General features: G+C 31.1%; 1 pseudogene across 1 annotated transcript; it reads right to left on the reverse strand.

The window, feature by feature from the left end:
- Positions 1-8,849, reverse strand: LOC146896586 (uncharacterized; annotated as a pseudogene). Its single transcript, XR_015023446.1, has 6 exons — positions 8,581-8,849; positions 8,002-8,076; positions 7,833-7,903; positions 6,760-6,977; positions 5,391-5,601; positions 1-4,913 (listed from the first exon to the last, which is right to left on the reverse strand). The product of XR_015023446.1 is annotated as an uncharacterized LOC146896586 (transcript).
- Positions 8,850-23,160: the final 14,311 nt, after the last annotated feature.

Here is a 23,160-nt window from a genome sequence, read left to right on the forward strand (position 1 = left end):
TTCCACAAACCAAAAGTGCTGTATTATAAAGACCAAATGTTCATCAGATAAAAGTAAAGAAAGCCAATATTCTAGACAACATAATTAGATAATTCAGTCATTAAGATAATGACATATCCACTGAAAGGAAAACAAATTGAAATAAACAAATTCAAAAACACAAGTAAGCAGTGAAAATACAGACTTAGTCAAAAGGGAAGGCAGAACTGAGGAACTCCTCATCCTCAAGGTCAATCTGAAGATTCTTCGATTCCATTAGAAAATCGATTTCTTCATTCTTAAATTTCAGAACAAAGCCTAATGTGATTAGTTCCGAGAGTGCAGCAACATGATCATGATTCTCACGTAAAATGCCCTCAGATATTGCTTCAGAGAAACTTGTAGCACATCTCAATGCATCACCAGGAACTTCCTCCATCTTCTGGATGATAAACTTGCAGCTTTGACTTTCCCAACGTACCCTTTTGTTTGCTTTCTTTGTAATGATTTCCCCTGATGACAATGACAAACTATAGCTTACATTCATCGGCTCTGTTGTCTCTTGAAAACTCGAGTTGATAAGACTTTGAACAGCTTCATGTCTCTTCTTTGGTTCCATTTTCGGGAAAGCACAAGCAAGAAAACCAAGAATAAGCTTAACCAACCCCTTTAAGTTGAAAATGTTATTTGGATCAACATAGTTCAGTTTACCACCGTCATTCACGGAGGATGATTCTTCTTTGCATAGTGATTCAGAGATATTTTTAACACCAATTTTTCTGTAAATGTCAGACAGCTCAGACTTGGAAAATGTTTTCATGCTATGCTGGGGATACCACACAAAAACTTTCTCCCTCTCAAAAAGCTTCTTCATATGAAGGTTATCGGGAATAAAAGCATCTTTTTTATCTACCAGAAATATTTCATTATTTCCTGATGATGTAGGTAGTTTCATCAAACTCTCTGCAAGTTTTTTCTCTTGATTTGTGCTCAAATGTTTTGATATAGACATCCAGAACTTGCAGCACTCATCATATGACAATTGCTCCATTGAACTCCCCCAATCATTCCAGAGGTCAACATAATCTTCTACATAGGGCTTACTTTTTATATCCATTGCGTATAAGAAAAAAGAAGAATATCTTCGTCATAGATATCTTCTAGAACATAAAACTTTGAACCAAAAAGTTTGGCAGGGTCATGTAAGACGCATTCTTTAGAATCAACGAACTTACCACCTTTAATTCCATCAAGAATCCAAACCTTCTTTGCAGCATTCTCCTCAGCTTTCCAGTTGTATTGATATAAGTACTTGTATATTTTCACAATGGTATCATGATCAGAGAGAGTCTCGAGGTGACTGGCAAGCAAGGAGCACCCCTTCTCAACTTCACAAATGACCCCTATTGCATCGAGTTCTTTCTGGAAAAATGCAATTTGCGGTCCATAAAATTTCTCATCTATAAAAGGTCCATCAGTTGGATTCAATAAAGAACTCCACTTGGAACCAAACAACAAACACTTCTCTGGAGACCTATAACCAGCATGTGTCTTCAACCAATTTTTGGACAATCTTCCTCTGAAATCATCTTCAAATGCATGGTTGTTATCGTGCATTAGAAGTTGGATGCATTCCAATAAAGAAAACACACTTTCAGGAGTAATGGTGGAGGGATTTGAAGGAAAATTCAGACATTCAGCCACGAACCCCAACCCGTCTTTCAATTCGGTAACAACACCAATGCTCTTCAGCTCTGCCTTGTAACCACAACATTTGTCACTATAATCAATGAAAGGGAGACGAGTTATAGAAGATATTGATTTCCACTCCGGACTGTATAAAATGCAATTTTTTGGGCATCTAAATCCACCAACACTAGTATGCAACCACTTCATTTTACGCATGAGGGCTGAGAAGTCAGAAGGAAAAGATCCCTCCAGCTGCCTGCAACATTTTAGAAATGAGATAACATGTTTTTGGTTAATTGAAGTTTCCAATGCCTTTCGTTCAAAGAGACTTGAAAACTTTTTTATAGCATTTCCATAATCAACCACCACTCCAATTTGCCTCAGTTCATCTTTGTAAGAGAAAATCTTCGCCCCATAAAAGTTATGATCAATAACAGGAAGATCATTGAATACCTCCAGAATGCAGCCCCACACTGGATCATACAAGAAACATTCAGCTGGTGTTTTGAAACCCGTGCTGGTCTTCAAGCAGCCTGTTCCACTTAACGAATTCAAGAGTTTATCAGGGCCATTCAAGTGTCTGATGCATTCCATTATCAAAAGAACAGCCTCAGCGGTCAATGAGGCCAAATTTGAAGGTGACTTCAAATGCTCAATGACAACTTGGTAATTTCCACTTAAGTCAACTATCACTCCCAGCAACTTGAGCTCCTCTTTGTAATTATATATTTCTTCACCAAAATAAGCACGATCAATGAAAGGGATATCACTAATTTGCAATGCAACTTGCCATCCTGAATCATTCAATACCGATCCCACAGGAGGCCTAAGACCACAAGATGTCTTTAGCCAACTTCCCTCTTTGATGCTGTCAACAAAATTGTACAAAGGAAGAAGATTTTTCCGCAGATATTGGATGAAGTTAAGCATCAAAAGAACATGACTCCTACTTAAAGAGAAAGAAGTAGCACGAGACATTAGTTCTTTTCCAATGAATTCACATGCTTCCTCACAATTGAACATAACTCCAATTGTTTTCAACTCCTCTTTGTACTCATTTATTCTATCTCCATAGAAGCTTTCATCTATTAGGGGAATGTCCACAAGAACTGAACCACTTTGCAAAATATTTCCCAATGAACCAATTAAGAATGACTTTGAAGGAGACATGTATCCATTACCTGTAACTTTAAGCCAGCTGCCTTCTTTTATGCATGCCAAGAACCTCTCCGGTAGGTGCCCTCCCTTATGCTTCAGTTCCCGAATCCAATCCAAAAGTAAAAAGGCATTTTCTTTGGTGAGTTGAGTATCCGCAGCTGAAAACCCAGCATTTGGAGGAGATAGATAAGGTATGTCAGAAGCTCCAACATGATTTTTGAGGAATTCAATAAGCTTCCCAGAATCTGTAGATTGGTCTGCATAAGATGCATTTAGGTACACATTTCCTAGCTCAACATAATTTTCTTTTCTCCATGGATTAGAAACCATTAAGTCTGGCCATTTGCTAACATTTTCTGGCAGAAGAACCCCGTTTCTGTTTTTAGTTATACGTCCATTCTTGTCGACAAGTGGCATAGAACTGCATAAATCGTCAACCTCCTGACATGACAAATAACCTTCTGACAAAGAATGGTATAGGAAATGAGCATATGCAACGGCAAGCTTGCGGTTATTTTTAATAGAACTGGAGAGGTCCTTTGCAAAAATGTACCCATTCAGAGTGTGAACATTAACATCATTTACAAGCCAATCAACCAAAGCCTTCTTAAAGTTCAATTGCGAGATAGCTTGTTGTGTGCTTTCTGGCATAAAAAACTGGTTTGCTGCACATCCAAATGTTTTGTTCCAATTGATCAACCAAGAAGTCCGACTTAGGTCCGCCAGCATTACTCGCTTGGCACCTGCTTCGTTCTGTTTGCATTCTTTAATAGTGAAAAATGACGGAATCTCATCAAAAGCCACATATTTAATCAATGGAATATTATTAATGATGTTGGAGTTCTTAAACTTTTTCCAGTTTTTAGCCAAAAACAGTAAAAGCTCAAGATAGAGATTTTCTGATACTCCATCCACAAGATTAGTACTCTGGATACACTTTGCATACCACTCAAACTTCACATGTTGCACCCCTAAAAATTTTAGTATTGCCTCATACTTGCTTTTATCAAACGAAGAACTTAAGATTTTCATCCCATCATGAGAAGATAGGTGAAGCAAGTGCACTCCTTCCACCCGGGCCATTGTCAAAATATTCCAAAATTTAGGTAGTAGCCTGCTAACTTCACTAGGCTTATAGAACTGCTTCTGCTCTGTGAATGTCTCAATAGGAACAATTTTTTCTTCAGCAAGTTTTTCTTTGATTTTCTCCCTCGCATAATTGAAATTCTCAATCGGAGAACTATCAATTGGAAGGAACTTGAACCAATCAGGCAAACTGGATACTGTAAATTCATTTGATCCTGTCACAAGTGTTTTCAATGCATCTACAAAGGCTGATGGAACATATTCAAGTATCCCTTGATTCCACTTATCATTCAAGAGAATTGTTTCCCTTGACGAGGCAAGAACAAAATCTGCTTGAATTATGAAGGGAAAGTTAGTAACCATCTCTGTTGGAAGAAATGCATAAACCCCTGGAGAGCTCTGATGCTTGCGAAGCTTCTTAATCTTCTGAAGCCTCTCCTGACGCGGGAAGGCCAATGTCACAACACACTCTTCCACATCCTTTCTCCTTTCAACCACATTTTGCAACTTGACAGGAAACTTTTGTTTCCACATGTAATAGCAGCATTTCTTTTCGTCACTACTCTTTTCCCCTGCAGATAGATTGATTGTGTAAGATTCAGCATCCATGTTTTTCCTTGTCACAAAGTCGATCTCACTTGAAATAGATACAGAAGTTACAGTGTTCTTTTTGGGATCCTCGTTGTCTTCTCTGACAGAAAGATGTCTGATTTTTAAAAGGAACAGTAAAACTTCCGGGTTAACGCTTGAGAGCTGCTGTTTCACAGGTTCGACCTTGTCTGGCTTCAGAGGCAAGACAATTATTGTAGTTGGAAGGGAATCTTTACCAGCACCGTATATCTGCTTTATGTCAAGAAGGCTTGGCTTCTCCTCAACCCATTCAGGAACTATATACCCAAGACTGCAATGTGGACAGGGCCTCTCATTGAACCTTATCTGATATCCGTTGCTAAATATATAAGGCTGAGCAGTAACAAGAAACACACTCTTGAAACCAATGCCTGAAATTCAACCATAGGAAAGATTATGTCAAAGATTTGTATCATCTACAATTTGGCTACTCTTGTAGATATCCATTGTCAAGAATAATCTTACAGCCCTTGATTCAGATGCTTTTTGAATAATACTAATCATTAAATTGATTAAAAAGGCTTTTCAAAAGATACAAAACTGTCTACGAAAAAATAGCATGTTTAAATTTCAGAAATATATTTTTCACAAGAAATACTATTGTGGAAACACTGTTAAATTAGCCAATGTTTCTTTCCTATGGTATAATGGCTGAAAATATCCTCTGTATATGAACAAATTAATTGAGATTAAATTGATTCAAGAAAGTTAAATGCCTATACATACAATTCAACCAGGTACTAAAATATCATTTAACTATCATTCAATGAAAGAACCACATAAACGCTAGTTCTTCTCAAGGAAGAAGTACAAAATAAATTAAGAGACATTTAAAGGTGACAATATACCTTTTTCGCCTATGTAACCGCTGCTCCTATTGCCTTTCTTTGTTGACCGTCCAACACTGCAGATAGATTCAATGTTTTGGCGAGAGAAACCCTTTTCATTGTTGAAAATTAGTAACGTGGCTGGAGCACCAGTAGCTGTTATGTCCTTTGAAGTTAAGATGAACTCCAATGTTGGACTCACTCCTTCAATATAGTGGTTATCTTCAGCATTCTGTATAAGGAAGCAAAATTTTAGGGTGATGAGTATCAACCAGTATAATTTGGAAATAAAATTGCATCATTCTATTAGAGATAGAGATGGACATAGAACTAGAGAAACCATTCTTTTACACTGCTATCTAGCACTAACCAGTTACCGTTGGCAGCTGAAACAACATACATACTCAACTGTTAAGCATGATCACATGATCAAAAACTCAGCTTCTTATTAGAAATGGTTCAAAAGAATTTCTAATTCTTTTCTACTTTGTATTGAAAGTTAAACAAATATCCCACATTTGATCCAACTATAATGTAGCTTAGACGATGTCTAGAAATAGATTATTTTCCAAATATAAATATTTGAAAACTTGTTTAGAAACATTGGTTATTTTCTTGAGGCAAGAAACCTTGGTTGTTAAAACTTTTCTTTTTTGGCTTTAGAAGAATAAGTTCTTATAAACACACATGTGACAGCAAAAAGATTAATTTAATGAATAATTACAAATGAATGATGAGAAAAAAATGGATATAAAATGAGTGACTTAACATACAAAACCTCAAACTTAATTAAGGGGGAAAAGCATAGTTAACCAATCACACCAGAAGTTCTAACAACACTATCTCCAACACATTATACCCAAAAATACTGTCATTATTGTCTCACAAATAGAGTGTGTGTTGCTAGCACTCCTCTTTTAAAAATGGATCCTACTAAATTGTGTGTCCTACATAAATTTGTTGGGATCCATATGATTTTTTAACCACAAGAAAAGTCTCTGCTCGAAATAGTGTTACAAAATGGGTTGCTAATATTTTTCTAAACAATAATATAACAAAAAGAATTTAATCACCACACAGTGTAAAAAAGTTTTTCATGTGTCTAACTATATTTCACTGTAGTATCATGTCATACATTATTTCCTATACGCACAAATATCTATATAGGAAGATATAATTTTACATGGTCATAAATTTTATACAATCTATCAGTGAAAATGTTAAGGAATAAAGCTACAGTTTAACCTCCAATAATAATACTATAATGCATATTCAATATTACAACTTCATAACTAAAAAATATATGCATTATTAAAAAGCTAGCATAGAGTCTGTATGTAAGAAATTCAGGGTAAAAGAAAAATGATGAAAAGGTGACTAGGTAAGGTACCTGAATGAGCTCCATGAGGAAATGAACATCTCTGGTATATAGTTCATCTGAGAGATTCTTGACAGCTTGGTGAAGGTCCTCAGTCAAAGGGTTTGGTTTGCCACCAATGGAGAACTTTTTCCTTCGTATCTCTTCAATGTGTTTTTTCTGTGTAGCCATTTTGCTCATATCTCAATCCTCAAAATCAAGTGCTACAAAGTGACTGGTAGTGAAGTACACTGTTTGAAATGTGTAAGAGAATACAAGAAGATCATTAAGCAGGAGAAGAAAATTAAAATCAAGTGTTAAGTTTACTTGAAAGGTCATATACAAGGCTCCTTGTTGGACAAGTAAGGTATAAAACACTTCAAAACTATTGATTACTTTCTCAACTTTGCAATTTTTATATATACAATCAATAAATAGTTTTGATTTTAATGAAATTTTATATATCTGATTACCATTCAAATAGTTTTTACAAAAAGGAAGGAATGAACAATTTTTATATTTATTTGTTATTTTTAAATTTTAATGTTATATTAACTACTTTTCTGTCAATTACACCCTTATTTTACACTTACATTAAATGTAAGAGTATTTTTGAAGTTTACTTATTAATCAAAGTTCAAAATAACCTTAAAAACAAGTATATAGGATCTGACAAGTAATTGTAAAGAGAGTAGTGTCCTCCCAATTTTTTTGTCGATATTTTCCATGAGTAACTGCCGAGACTAATCCATTCGAGGATTTAGAGTATGTTTAAAGGTTGTCTCTTTTGTACGTCTAAGTCAGAAATTCAATTCATAGTCCGCATACTTAAAGGACTCAGATTGCTTATCATTTGAATTATAGGAGTTTGGTCCTCTCAAATTTCAGTACAACAGCCTTAAAACGTGAAAAGAAAGAATTGTAAAAGTTTATTGATGTTTAGGACTTAGATTAGTTGGGATGGGATCAGAATCTCAAAAACTATCGATGGTTGAGAAATTATAATAACAAAAAAATCTTGATTCTTTAATTAAATTAATGCATGAAAACTGATGATATAGTAAATAACACTAATCAATCAATCTTGCATGGAGAAACAGTCTTACCTATATAGAAGCTTCTTACTAGCAAACTGAACAAGTGCAGCTGATTCTACAAGTTCGAGAATTGTTTCTATCTACAAATTGAGGAACATCAATAAACAAGAAGTCAGTTCAGTCAAACCAAAATGGATTATTGCTTATTGGAAAAAAGGCAACAACACATTCAATCAACCTCAGATAAAGTTAATACAGATAAATTCAGTGGCTGCAGTAATCCAAGAGCAACATTCAAGCCATTATAGGTATCCTGCAATAAACATAGTGCAGAAAAGCTAAAACTTAATGTCATGAAAAAAAATCTATTTATTTTACGGCAAGCAAACGTGACAAGTGGGTCTATCACCATATCCTATAAAATTATCACACTTTCATATTTAACTGTCCTTAACTCCTAATGAGTAAGTAGTTTTCAATTCTGCTCTTATCCCTTGATTGCTTGCAAAGGTCCTCAATTTGAGAAAGCTAATATTTCATTTCTCTCAAAACATAGTGCAGGTTATATCATAAGCGATTATCATATATAAGCGCTTATTATAAGCTATTTCCATAAAAAAAAAAAATGATAAAATAAAGTCAGCTATATTCGTATGAGCTATAAACTGTTTTCATAAGCTAGCATATGGATAGCTCATAAATCAAAGCAAACAAGATAATTGATGTAATTTGAAAAGTAATAGTAGTATTTTTGATGCACATCAAGATTGAATATATACAATTTGAGTTACATACATAAATCACAAATAGTACATACCCTAATTGCACTAGTGGTAGCAATAATAAATAATTGTGATTTGGTTGTATCCAAAGAGGAAGATCAGTATTCTGCAGAAGAAAATCAATTGAAATGTCAGTGAATCAATGAGCAGAGAAAATTTAGTAAGTATTATGATAAATATGAAACATAAAAAGAGAAAAAGTGTTGTGTTGTTTTAATTAGAAGTTCGGTGACGGCAGCGACGACGACGACGGAGGGAGAAAGAGAGATGAGGATTTGAGTCATCAGTGAAGACCGAGCAGAATACAGAGTGTGGGAACTAAAGTTTGATTTTATAGGCGTAGGTGAAACTTCAACTTTTTTATAAATGGGATCTAAAAAATAAAAAATATTTTTATTCTGTCACCTAATATAAAATCAAAATCGAACACTCATAATTTGTTATACATTTGAATGCTCAATATTTATCCTTAATTCATTAATTGATAATTGATAGTTTATCACTCTAATTAGAAGACAATTATATCCAAAATAACCTTTGTAATTTTGGTTGGTTGTAAAAAAAAAAAAAAAAACTTCATAATTATGGATTTCATTTGAGTATTATTGGTTTTGGGTGTCTTCATTCATTCAGACTTTTCTCTCATTTAAATACATTAAAGACACCAAAGACCAATAACACTCAAGTAAAATTCATAATCCTGTAATATTTGTGCCACTCATAAAACCAAATGAAAGGAGATATTTCACTCCGGTCACTATTATAAGCAAAATTTAATTTTTTAGATGCATTGAATAATTAATGTATCTAGTCTTTATTATAGACTTGATACATTGATTATTCAATGTATTTAAAAAGTGAAATTTTGCTTATAATAGTGACCGGAGGGAGTATATTTTTAAGGAGAAAAAGGAAAGGGTAGAAGAGGAAAGAAATATTAAAAACTTGTGTTATTGAACAAGCTAATTGAGGTAAGTTATTTATTGTTCGAAAGGTATTAAGGTAAGTTATTTAAAGTTTCAATTTTTTACCTTAATATATTTAAGATCGCATTAAATAAAATGATTGCCATCTAAATCAAAACTTTAAACAATTATTTCAAAGAAACTTTACTCCCCCTCTCATTTTCTTCTCCTTATTCCTCTTTAACCAAACAAACCATAGAGCACTAATAATTGCCAGTGCCCATAAGGTAGAGTTGTGTATTACGAGATTAAAAAGGCTAGGAACATTTTATTTAACAATCAAGTTTTTATTGAATGAAATATATTCGATCTCATATAAAATGATGGAATTGGTATGAATTTCTTCTAATAATGCTAAAAAGAACATGAAAAATAGTATTGTTACCAATGTTACAAGAAATATAAGTGGTATAGAAAACTTTGTTTACATCATCAAAAAAATTGTTATATTCTCATAAATAAGGTATCAAAAGAGGTGAGGTGGACCAAGAGTGATGACCAAAGCGACCTTGTACGAAATAAAAAAAAATTAATTTACGTGATTACGGTCATTTTCGAGGCTGCACCTTTGCCCTTTTGGAGGATAAAATTTTTACGACAAATCTCAGGTAATTTTGTACCCTTATAGCATTAAATAAACAGAAATTTATATTCTCCCCTTCAATTTTCTCTACCGCAAACAAACCCTAAAATCAAAGACGACATCACTTGCCATAGGATAGAGGTGTGCTTTACCCAAACAAACCCTTAAATCTTAACCCTAAAATTAAAAATAACGTTCCCATAAATAAGACATCAAAATGATTTGAGGTAGACCTAGATCTACCTTTTCATGCATCTTGTTCATTAAAGGACATACGTCAAAGATCGAAATAGAATTCATTCTATGGCTATAGCCTACGTATAATTGCATGCAACGTTTGAATATAAATCAACAAAACCTAGACAAATTTGAGTATACTATTCTATAATGTTACATATATATACGATTGAGAAAGAAATTCACAAAAGAAGAAACATTGACATACTGATAAATAAAATAGTCTAAGAAATGGTACTAACCCTAATGATTCTGACAAAACCTTGAGTGTTGATCGATGAAATGGATCCAATCTCGGCGATTCTGAAATTCAGTCACTGTTTTTTGTGATCTGTTGCCATTTAATAATTGATATCTCAAAAATGAGTTATGTATGGAAGTTAGTTTTAATTTGAGGCACAATATAAGGAAGTTACTACAGTACTGTCATTTTTTCCTTGGTTGAATTGAAGCGGTGAATATTAATTTTGAATTTCATATTCTTTTTAATTACCGCTTAATTTTCATTTTTTGAGGAATTCTGGATTTCATTATTTTGGGTCAGTTTTGGTACATAGAATTTCATATTATATTTGGTACATTTGGATTTCATATTTAAATCAAATGCAATTGAGTTTTTTGTTAATTTAATTTTTTTACTTTAAGGTTTTCAAGTTCCAATCCTTCTTATGTAGGCTTGAGACTTTAGAGTGTGTTACTTTCAAATTTTCACGTTCAAATAATTTTGGTGACAATTTATAGCCTTTAAATGTAGTCTTCGCAAGTGGACGGTGAGATTGACCTCAAATAAAAAATATATTTTTAGTCAAAACTCAAGAGAAATAAATTATTTGAATTAAGTTAGGTATTAGTTTAATGTTATTAAACTATAATCTTAATCTAAATACTTTTTTATTTAATTAATTTCATAAATCAACATTATTCATTTAATTTACTTTCTTTTAAAAATATATGTTTGGTTAACAATTGTCACATTCCTCCAATTATTTATAAGGGTAGGTATTATGGCTAGTTATTTCAATTTCATTTCTATCTACATGGGAACCTTTTATACCCCATTCTTGAGAGAAAAAACCATGGATAAATGGTAGTTATATTTTACCTACAAACATTTTATTCCTGAAGTTGATTTTTTAACTTTGAACCGCACATATGACATTTATATTCCTGAGAGTAATTTTTCCAACCTTCAAACAAACACCTCGTAAGGGAAATGGGAAGGTAGTTTATTCCTTGAATGCTTTATATATGTGAATTAATTTTTTAACTTTGTGACAAACATAGGAATCTTTTTTCTTTGAGAATAGAAATCCATCTTTGTTCTCTCAAAAAAAAAAAAAAACAAAGAAAGAAATCCATCTTTGTAACCTCTATATTCTGGAAATAATTTTTACAACAATTAAATATATGTGAAAAATAATAAATTTATTTTAAAATGTGAATTAGTAAATAATTTTTAACTTAGTTGTTAGAAACATAGCAATATACATGAGATGAGGTTTGAAATTTATATTCTCCACTTAAAAAAGATTACTTAAAGAAAAGATTTTTATATATGAATAGAGAGATATTAGATGGCCTGACACTCTGATGCCAATATCCCACGATCATGGAGTAGAACTGCAAGTATCCATTATGCGTATATTGCACAAAATCGTGTGAATGATTTTCTTAAAGTGGAATATATATAATTTCTAGGTTAATCGTACAAATTGATCATGTAATATATGCGATGTCAGAAAAATGATCTTGTAAAATAAAAAATATATATTTTGATCTTGCAATTTAACATTCTTCTTATTTTTAACCCTATAAATTATAATATATGCGTAGTTCAACAATGTGATTTAAAAGTTGAATTTTTTCATGATTTTTATTAGGCATGTTTAGGACAATAAAATATGGCACGCAAAAAATAGATTTTTTCGACTATAGACGGATTAATTATGATTTTTTATCCCTCATAATTATCAATTTCTTAAAAAATTTATATTTAATTCATCTTTTGTTGAAAAACTCCAAAATGTCCTCGTGAGCTTAGCTCAGTTGGTATGGACAATGAATAAAATATGCAAAGGTTCGGGGTTCGAACCCCACCACCACTAAAAACACCAAAATTTCATGGCGAAGGTTCTTATGATGTTAAGGGTTAAGAGTTCATTGTTGAATAAGGGTTAAGGGTTCATTGTTGAATAAAATTGATGATACATTAATCAATCTTGCATGATACTAAGCCTATTGGTAGAAAATTCAACAAGTGTGACTGATTCCAACAAGTTTGAGAATTGTTTCTATCTACAAAATGAGGAACATCAATAAACAAGATGTCAGTTGAGTTAAATCAAAATGGATTATTGCTTATTGGAAATAAAAGGAAAATACTCATTGGATCAACCTCAGAAAAAAAGTTAATACACCAGATTCAGTACAGTAGCTGCAACAATCCAAGAGATACACCAAACTCAGCCATTATATGTAGCCTGCAATAAATCTCCGTTAATTAGATACACTCAGAAAAGCTAAAAGCCTAAAACATATGGTCGTGAAAAAATGCTAGTACTATTTTAAGAAATGCTAACGAATGTTTTAAGGCACTCTTTAACAACCTTTAAATAGTAACTAGACTCTAACCCGTGCGATGCACGGGTTTTGTAGAATTTCGTATATAAATATCATACCGATTATACATTTAATAATATGCTATAAAATAACTGCAAAAAGCAACAAAAAAATGCAAAAATTATACCAATTTAAGCTATATTAACTTTATTTTATTATCAAATAATATTACCGAGGCTGTGTTCCCGAATTTGTTCTTTCTCAACCTTTATATTCAATTACATTCATGTTAAAAGAACAACTAAAATAAGCAAATTAAAAATAGTAAACATGTTTGAAAAGTCAAAGGGAGAAAACAAAGTAATGTTATAATCAAGTGTAGTGATTTTTGCAAATAAAAAGTCGAATAAATAACCGCAAGTAATATAATATATGAGAAACAAAGAGGCCAACGAAATTACACTAAAAAGTGAAGTTTCTAGTGATAAAATTATCATATGAATCAGTCAAATTATCAACAATTTAAAAATGCAACTTTAATATCATTACACGTAGTAAGCATACACCAAGAAACGGATCCTAACCGCAATGACTGTTAAATCTATAAAAATGAGAAGAAAAAGGATAATAATAATAATAATAATAATAATAATAATAATAATAATAATAAAGAACGATCATCAATAAAAGAACCGTTAATAATGAAATGAAATTGCTATCGAAAAGGAACTTCTAGGGTATTTGTGGCTTTAAAAAAAAATGCTTTAGTACGGTATATCAATTTTAGGAGCAATAATATTTCAATCAAAATGGAGGTGGCTTAGTGGTGAAACTTGTATAGTGCAGCCATATGGTGCCCGGTTCGAATCCTTGGAAAAATGGTGCCCGGTTCGAATCCTTGGAAAAAGGGCGGGATTAGGGTTAAGTCGACCGTCTAACATTTATATATATTAAGATTAAGATATTTTATAGAAAATGATACATTCAATGCATTGGAAATTGAACATTTTAACTTTTTTTATGAATATTTTCTTAATTAAAAATTCTTAAAGAATGTCTTTAGGATACTTGTTAGCGTGATCCTTTAGTGTGACACTTTGCCATGAGCACAAAAACACTGTCACTTCCCTATAATCAAGGAAGCATGATGTTTCATAGTATAACAATTTGTCGAAATCACAGTGAATGACCATTATTTTGTCAATCGTTGACATCTTTCTTTACTCTAAATTATTTTTTAAAAAAAAATCTACTCAAACAAATATTCACTTTAAACAATGCATCAAAATATTTGGCTTTATCAAATTAAAAAAGAAAAACACTCAAACAAATTCGTACTAAGCAGTACAAATTATGATCAAAGCAAAGCAAATTGTAATCCTTTCGATGATATTTTTTGATGCGATAATCATTTTTATGATTATTAACGCATTTTAACGTTTATATTGATTATTAACGCATTTTAAAGTTTATATTCAGAATCCATGACCGATGAGATTGAACTATTCGAATTAGTCGGTGATGAGTATTCAAAAATAAAACAACTAAATAATACGATAAAAAAGAAATTCAGAAAAATCACTAACCCAATGATATTTTTTGATGCGATAATCATTTTTATGATTATTAACGCATTTTAACGTTTATGATTATTAACGCATTTTAACGTTTATATTCGAATCTATGACCGATGAGATTGAACTATTCGAATTAGTCGGTGATGAGTATTCAAAAATAAAACAACTAAATAATACGATAAAAAAGAAATTCAGAAAAATCACTAACACTTTTGTTCCTGATCAATAGTGAAGTGAATGCAAAGGTCTTTAGTGAGTCGTACCCTTCTTTCTTGATCGTCCTCTCTCTAATATTGTTCACAAGATGATGTTATTTCTTTCAATCAAAATGATAAGAAAATGACCTAACAATTGATCACGTAAATCAGGCTATGTGAGGAAGTTATTTTAGGCACTAAACGAGGAAGTTATCGGTTTATCCTTATTTGAAGTTATTTATTTGAATTTAAGAGGGATCCAAATTAATTTTGAATTTCATTTTTTTAAGAAAATAAAAAAAAAATTATGGTTTTGTGTATAGTTCCTAAATAATATGAAAGGGTAAAGACCCCTTTTGGTCCCTCGCAATATTGAGCAAATTCCGGTTTCGATCCCCTGTAAAAAAAAAAGTTTAGATTCTCGTCCCTATCATTTGAGATTCTTCCACTTTTGGTCCCTCCTCTAACCCCGTCGCCAGAATCCGCACATGTGGCACGCCGACTGTGTATTTATTTTTATTTTGTATTTTTTTTATTGTGCCAAGTGGAATTTGTGATTTTTTTAATAAAAAATTCTTAAAAAATTTAAAAAATTAAAAAAATCTAGAAAATTTTATAAAAATTTATAAAAAAATCTTAAAAATTTATAAAAATCTGGAAAAATCTTAAAAAATAATGAAAAAAATTTAAAAAATCTTAAAAAATTTAAAACGAAAAAAATTAAAAAATATAAAAAATCTAAAAAAAATATAGAAAGATTTATAAAAATCTTAAAAAATTCTGAAAAAAAAAACAAAAAATCTAAAAAAATTTAAAACGAAAAAAATCTGAAAAATCTTAAAAAATTTAAAACGAAAAAAAAATCTGAATTTTTTTTGAAAAATCTTAAAAAATTTAAAACGAAAAAAAATCTTAAAAAATTTAAAAAATCTAAAAAAAATTTCTGATTATTTGTTTTTGAAAAAAAACGTGACTATTTTGCAAATTTAAAAAATTTTGAATTTTATTTTAAAAAATTTTCAGGAACTTAATTAAGATTTTTTTTATAATTTTTTTGAAAATTTCGATACGTATTAATTTTTCCAGATTTTTTTTATTTTTTCATTTTGCGAGATTTTTAAAAATTTTCCATTATTTTTTCAGATTTTTACAAATTTTTAAGATTGTTTTTATTTTTTTAGATTTTTTTTTCGTTTTAAATTTTTTATAAATTTTTAAGATTTTTTTATAAATTTTTATAATATTTTCTTGATTTTTTTTATTTTTTATGATTTTTTTTCGTTTTAAATTTTTTCATTATTTTTTAAGATTTTTCCTTTTTTTTTAAAATTTTTATAAAATTTTCTAGATTTTTTTAATTTTTTCATTATTTTTTAACATTTTTTTCATAATTTTTTAATATTTGTTCAGATTTTTATCATTATTTTTAATTTTTATAAATTTTTCTAGATTTTTTTTATTTTTTCAGATTTTTTTTCGTTTTTTAATTTTTTTAAGAATTTTTTATTAAAAAAATCACAAATGCCACGTGGCACAATAAAAAAATTAAAAAATATAAATAAATACACGATCGGCGTGCCACATGTGCGGTGCAGCGACGGGGTTAAAGGAGGGACCAAAAGTGGAAGAATCTCAAATGATGGGGACAGAATCTAAACTTTTTTTTACGGGGACTAAAACCGGATTTCACTCATATTGCGGGGACTAAAAGGGGTATTAACCCTAATATGAAATTCAAAATTGTTTCGAACTAGTTAGAAGCCCAATAACATGAGGTCCAATAAGCCAAATCCCAAGACATGCAAGGCTGGGAACGGTAGAGAAGCACGTGAAGTGCTATGCGCCTTGGCTTTATCTCTCCCGTCCACGTCATCTCCAACGGGTTATGAAGGGTTGTGAAATCGGATCGTCCATAGTGAACAATTTGTTGCATTCATGCATTCGACATATTTGTGATCATTGAATCGAGATTAAATTATTCATATTTTAATTTTGATTCTTTTTAATAAAAAAATTTGAGTTTTTTTTTTAAAGAAAAAATTTGAGTTTTAAATGGTTTGATCTCGATCCAAAAGACATTTATGTAGTGTTTTGAGTGAACTAGAACATCGACCCGTGCGACGCACGGGTCCAACCAACGAAGAAAAGCGACGAATAAGTTATATCATCTAATTGGGTTGTAAATTAATAGTTCCATAAATTACATAATTAGTATTAAGTTGACATCGTTAGAGTATGACATCGTTAAAGTACAAATAAGAGATATGAACAATTTATGCAAACACGTTCTTGGATTTACATGGACAATTTACAAAGCAAATTTTTACTACATTAGAATATATAACTATCTTTGATTTTTATAAACTCTAAATGAGAATGAAGATAATGGAGGTCAGATGTTTGAGACATGCTAACCTCTAATGCTTAAGAGAGGTTACACGTTCATTCAACATTATGTTACTTAAAATAAATGGTTTCAAACATATACATTCAATCATAGTCAGGTGTGCTTTACCATATGACCAACTAACTTACATTAAAAAAGGATAACTAATGATAGAAAAGTATCTTGGCCATTTTCGGATTGAAATTCCATATGGATGCATGTTAAAATCATAAAATAAGTTGAACTTTTTAAAACTTGATCGTACTATTAATGTATCCAAACTGAGTTGAACTTGTTCAAATTTGAGTATTTTAGATCCTCTAAATTTATATGTGGTGACTCGCTTAAACTATATATTATGTGATATCCAATAATTGTTAACTTGTAGCTTTGCTTCTATCTCGGCCGTTTGATGTCTTATAACTTTGCTTCTATCTCTTAAAATCATAAAATAAGTTGAACTTATTTAAATTTGAGTATTAATGATGTATCCAAACTTTGTTTAACTTATTTAAATTTTGTTTACGCTATGTCGCCGCATAAATTTTTTTGTCTTTTATATTTTCTTCTAACACTATATCGTATGGAATAATTTGCAAATACACTATATTATACCGAATCAAAATAAAGGTGGACATGTAACTTAACGCAAAAAAGACATATTCATTAGATTTTCCGAGGATAAGTGTAACATCCCGATGGTTTATAAAAATTATATAGGTCATTTGTGGCAATTTTCTTGAGTTATGAATTATTCGACGACTTATATTATATGTAAAGAATTTAAGTAACACTATATTTTCTTAATTGACTAATTAGAACCTTTGGCTGTTTATTTTAACTATGTGTGTAGTTTACTTTGATCAATTTGATAAACTAGAAATGTCTTCGACTTGGTAAATTATTTTAATATTAATTAAGGAAATTGTTTATAGTAAGAAATATAAATTATTTCTTTAATGATAATTAAATATAATATAATTGTAGCTTAGGAAAAGTAGAAACGTGCATGATGGTATAATTTCTTATGTTTTAGGGGGGTGTATTGGATTAGGATTTTAAAAGACTATTTTAATAAAAAAAAGTCTTAAGATTTTAAAAGACCGTGTGAGATTGTATTGATTACTGTGAGATTTTAAAAGACTTTTTATGTAAAAGACTTTATACACTCAAGATTTTAATGGATTTATCACACCGACTTTTAAGGATTTCAAAGGATTTTATGGGATTTTAAAATTTTAAAGGATTCAATGAATTTTAGGGGAAAAAAGAACAAACTTACAAGTGTGAATGATAAAAATAATGAACAAATAAATTCTAGCGTTTGAATAAAGAAAAATAAAACCAATAAAAAATTCTTTTACTATTGATTTTAAAATTTTAAGGATTTTATGGATTTTATAAGATTTTAAGGGACTAAAAAACACTCTTAACACATTATTCTCCATACACATTTTTTATTTGTTAAAAATGTTATTCCCACAAAATTCAATTGTACATATTTAAAATTATGACAGCCTTTACAAATCTTTCAAAAAAAATATTGTGTCGGCCCTCATTTTGTGTTTGAAATTAGAGAAGTCGTTTGAGTTTTTCTAAGAGAGGTGAGAGAGAGAGAGAGAGAGAGAGAGAGAGAGAGAGAGAAGAGAGGAGAGAGAGAGAGAGAATGGAGAGATAGAGAGACGAAGAGAGAAAGGAGAGAGGGGGAGGGGAGAGACGAGAGAAGGGAGAAGAAAGAGATAGTAACTTTTAAATGAAAAACAATCCCAAGAAATCTCATCTTTTTATGAAAGACTTTTTCTTGTTAAAATTACACTACAAAATCCCACAAAATCCATCAAAATCCAATTTATTAAACAATCCTTCGAAATTTGAATGATTTTGAATACCATGAGACTTTTTTTAAGTGATGAAAAGTCTTGATTGAATACCTCAAGACTTTTTTAAAATGACAAAGAGTCTTGATTGAATACCACAAGACTTTTTTTAAGTTGCAAAAAGTCTTGATTGGATACACAAGATTTTTTCATAATTAAGAAGTCTTTTAAAATCCCATAGAATCCTAATCCAATACATAACTCCTAATATTTAGGAATGGTTAGTGGGATTTACAGTTTTCTCTATAACCCACGTTTTGTGTTGATTGAGTGGAGTATTATTCTCTTAATTAGATATTTTAGTCTATTGTAATTCATATTGCAAATCATCTTAGTTTCCTGTCTACCTCTCATAACCGTGTTCTCTGTCAGTCTCACGCATTCTCCATGATATGCACTGTATGGCCAAGTTGTTGTTGCTCTCATATTAAGTGCATGCCTAATGCCTCTTCTTCCTAATTATGTTGATACATGGTTTACCTCACGTTTTTCTCCTTTTGGTTCTTATGGTTCTATTATCTAACCCAAACCCTCTCACTTTTCTCCTTAATTATACAAGCAATTAGAAACTAACCCCAACCCTCTTGATAGATAATTGAACGGAAAACATGTCACGCACCACTCTCTCAATTTTCTTACATCTATGAACATACAACCTCTAGCCATTAGTTACACTCATGCCTATCCTATTACTATCATTCATAAAATATTTTTGAAGTCCATTCGCCTTCTTCTATTTCTTTTTGTGTGACGTCAAGCTTTGAACTCTTTCACCAGCAAGTACTTCGTGAGGCTGTAGAGTTGTCCACAAAAAGTCTAAGGTAAGGGCTCTAGTCTTGACCATGATCTAAATGAAAATGATAGGTTATGATGTTGAATTTGATATGCTTCTTGATTCGATGGTTGAGTGAAAAGATTTATTATGTTTTTATTAATTTTCTTGTAGTTGATAATTATAAGAATTGATGAGTTGCAATTTTGTTAAAGTATGTGTTTTGATGAATGTGTAAATATTGATGATTGCTTATTTGTGAAATGAAAAATGTTGTTGAGTTAAAATGATTCTCTGTGGTGTATGTGAGTTAGAGGCTGTGTGCAAGTTTATTATTTTATGTGGTTTAAGTGTCAAAAAAATAAAAATAAAGAAAGAGTGCATAGCATGCATATCATTGCATTTGATGGATTCTTAAGCGCCAAATGGGGCGATTCAATGGAATATTAAGTGCCAAAAAGGGTGATTATCAAGTGTCAAATGGGGCGATTCAATGGAATATTAAGTGCCAAGAAGGGCGATTATTATATTATTTTATCAAGTGCCAAATAGGGCGATTCAATGGATTTTTAAGTGCCAAATGGGGCGATTATTATTATTTCAATGGATTTTAAGTGCCAAATGGGGCGATTATTATTATATGCCAAATGGGGCGATTCTTTATTATATTTCAAATGGGGCGATTAAAACTCGTTATGCCAATTGGGGCGATATCCGGATCATTGTCTATTTGCATTTCATGCATCTGCATCAACATTGAGTCTTGAGTCTTGTGTTTGTTCTTGTTATATTTTTGAATGATGAATATTTTAAACTAAAAAGAAATGATTTTAGCACAATTCCTTGATGATGGTTGTATATTCTTATTTGATGTTATAATTTATTGTTGATTTTATTTCATGGGTGTTGAAGACTAACCCTTACAACCAACATTTTAGGTACCAAAGGAGATATGATGTGTGCATGATGTTTTGCTTGAGGCGTGTACGCGGGGAAACAAATTTGGGTTTTTATGAATTGTAATTTAAATTAGTTTAACTATTTTTGTAAAAGAAAGAAATATAAGTAATGTTTTGGATTAAAAATCCAGGACGTTACAATAAGGAAACATCTTACACGTTACCGAAAACATAAAAAAAATACATCATTGGTAAGTATGAGATTAAAAACGAAACAACTTAAAAACATATAAGAAAAATACATAGAACTAAGCACATCCGAATCTCGTGTAATACAATTAAAATTTGATTTTATCTACAACTTGAAAAACCCCAATTAGAAATTTCTAAAACATGGATTGACTCAAAGAAAATATGGTGTATCTAAAATACCTCAAAAAAAAAAACACATTTCCTTGACTATGCTGGCCCGTGAGGGGTGAAGATGATTTCTTCGAGGGGGTTAAGCTTTAATAATAAGAGATAAACGTGAGCATATGAATGACATTCATTGCATGACAAAGGGTTAGAAGGTCAAATGTTAGAATTTATTGTGTGGTAAAAGAGTATTTAAAAGATTGATCTTAAAGAAGAATGTCAAACAATTACACTTAAATGAGTAGAGAATTTTCAGATTTGATATGAATGGTAAAAGTGCATTTAATGAATGGCAAAGGAGTGAGAAGGTCAAATGTGAGAATTCGAAATGCTTTAAGGACATTTAAATGAGAAATTCAAACAATTGAATTTGAAATGAATTCGTTTATTGCATGACAATGGGGTGAGAAGGTCAAATCTACGAATTTATTGCGTTGAAATGAGAGGGAAAAAGGTAGGTAAAAATTAGAGTTAGGGATTGCTTGACCGGACAAGCTTTAGAAACAAAGATAATTTGACTTGAACCACATTATTTTAATTTGCAATATCGTTTAGATTTTTTTAAAAAAATTATTTAATGCATTTCTTTTATTTGAACCGTGTTTATTTTTTTGAAACTATATTATTGAAAATTCGCAACCATATTATCTTATGTTCCAACCGTGTTCTATTATTGAAATGTTGCAACCATATTATTTTATTTTCCAAACAACTCGTGTCCTTAAATGAAATGAATTGCCAAACAACACCGAATTTAAATGAATTTATGGCGTGCATTAAGGGTTTAAATGAAATGAATTGCCAAACAACTCGAATTTAAATGTATTTATGGCGTGTATTAAGGGTGAGGAGGTCAAACCTGGAATTAATGCGTTAGAAATGGGAGGGAAAATGCTAGGTTAATTTTAGGGTTAGGGTTAGCTTGACTCGACAAGTGTAACACCCCGTTTTCCCAACGTAAAAATTTCATAAATAAATCGAGTTTTTCAACATAAAACGAAATGTCACATTCTTTTCTTAAAATCATAAATGGAATAAATAATAATTTATCCTTCAAAAATATTCAACATAAATATTCAAACTTGCGGCGGATTTAGTTCAACTTCTAAAAATAGTCTTTGGCACTGTGGTCTCATCATAAAAGTCTCATAAATAGTCTAAAACATAATGACTAGTTCAATTCAACAACTTCATTATAAATCTCATTAAACAATACGTAAGGAATAGAAAACAATGACAAAATTCCCATCCCGTTACGTATCGAGAGCACCTAAGACACGCACTTGTGAGAGAGTTCACTCACGACCGCAACTAATCTTGGTTACCCGCAAGTTACCCATACGAAGAACAACATTTTCAAGCAAAGGGGTGAGATTTCTCAAACAATAATATTAAGTAGGTAACTCATTAATTACATTTAACATCATAAACTTCATTAACCGGTATCATTAATCTTCCTACGTTAGTCATAAACTTCATCTTATATTATCAATAATATCACATACATCATCACATATCATCATTAGTAAACATGTAGCATCTTATCATAAATCACATAGCATCATATCATAAATCACATAGCATCTTATCATAAACAACTTTCATAATCAATCATCATAAGCAACTTCATAATCAATCATCACACACATCATAATCATTCATCATCTTAAGCATCATAATCATTCATAAAGCACTTCATTAATAGCTCATCAACTTGACATCTTAACATCTCGACAACTTGACATCTTAACAACTTGACTTGATAATGCATCTAGACTCGACTATGCAACTCTTAACGTCTTAAACCATCTTTGATCATCATGAAAATGCAAATGCATGTGGTACCATTTTAGGGCATAAGCCCTCATCATCGTGGTTGAGCATAAATATACTCCTAGGGCATAAGCCATCATCGTCGTGGTTGAGCAAAAGCTCCATCGTCGTGGTTGAGCAAAAGCTCCGTGGGCATGAGCCCTCATCTCTGTTGAGCAAAAGCTCCAGGGCATCAAGCCCCCAACGTAATTGAGCAAAGCTCCAGGGCATCAAGCCCTCAACTTGAATGAGTATGCAATGGACTCAACATCTTACAACTTGAACTTCTTAAACAACTTATATGACTCCAATAATTTGGACGACTTCTTACGAC

The sequence above is a fragment of the Medicago sativa genome, chromosome 8 (assembly GCF_051527215.1).
Source record: "Medicago sativa cultivar Bolivia chromosome 8, Bolivia_mono, whole genome shotgun sequence".
NCBI lineage: Eukaryota > Viridiplantae > Streptophyta > Magnoliopsida > Fabales > Fabaceae > Medicago > Medicago sativa.